Source organism: Balaenoptera physalus (genome assembly GCF_965194825.1).
Source record: "Balaenoptera physalus genome assembly, chromosome: 6".
In the NCBI taxonomy this organism is placed as follows: domain Eukaryota; kingdom Metazoa; phylum Chordata; class Mammalia; order Artiodactyla; family Balaenopteridae; genus Balaenoptera; species Balaenoptera physalus.
This window is the reverse complement of record NC_138885.1, coordinates 121,709,933-121,710,863: the sequence shown is the minus strand read 5'-3', so window position 1 is coordinate 121,710,863 and position 931 is coordinate 121,709,933. Positions and strand designations below refer to the sequence as shown.

At 40.5% G+C, this 931-nt stretch overlaps 1 long non-coding RNA gene across 1 annotated transcript in view; it reads left to right on the top strand.

Moving 5' to 3' along the window:
- LOC309663067 overlaps positions 1 to 931 on the top strand; it is a 524,929-nt gene that overhangs the window by 347,481 nt on the left and 176,517 nt on the right. The gene's annotated exons all lie outside the window — the stretch shown is intronic.

The following is a 931-nucleotide window of genomic DNA, read 5'->3' as shown; positions in this document are numbered from 1 at the left end:
GATCCTCAAGGATCCCTTCCTTCTTTTATTTATACCCTGTGTAATCCTCTCTCCTTGATTATGAGCTGGACTTATTGCATCCTTCTCAGAAATAAAATATGGCAGAAGTGATGGGAAGTTACTTCTGATAAGAGGTTATAAAAAAACTGTGGTTCCTCCCACTCTTTCCTCCCTCCCTCCCCCACACTTCCTCTGTCTCTCTTTTTTTCTCTCTGGGTCACTCATGTTGAGGGAAGTGAGCTGTCCTACATGGCACGATGAGAAATTGAGGTCTCAAGTCCAACTGAAGCTTGTTAATAACCACATGAGTGAGCTTGAAGGGAACCCTTCAGCCTCATTTGAGTCTTGAGATGACTGCAGCCTCAGAAGACAGCTGGATTGCAACATCATTGGGAACCTTGAAACAGAAGAACCTAGCTAAGCATCGATCTAGTTTCCTGACCCAAAGAAGCTGTGAGTTAATAATGTTGGCTGTTTTAAGCTGCTAAATTTTGGAATAATTTGTTATGCAGCACTAGATAACTAATACATACATATTGTAATTTATATATCCACTCATTCAGCAGATACTAAATCAAGCATTTGCTGTGAGCTACTGTAAAGAGAATGATGGCTATTGCTCTTCTTCATAACCTGTCTTCAATTCCTAAAACGGACATTTTTGGCATGCAGAACATCTTACTGGAATTATGTTGGAAGGTAGGAAGATGGATTACCTCCTGGATACACAGTGGAGGGGGTTGATGATTACAAGAACTCACATTAATTCCTGTGTTTGATAACTCCATATGATGGCTAGTTCAATAAAGAGTAGCCTGTGTTATTATCTATACCTTTGCACTGAATGAATTTTAATGAAACTCTTGGAGCTATGCCGGAATGTGTTGACACGGAAAGCCAGACTAAATGTGGCTGGGGAAACACAATCCTC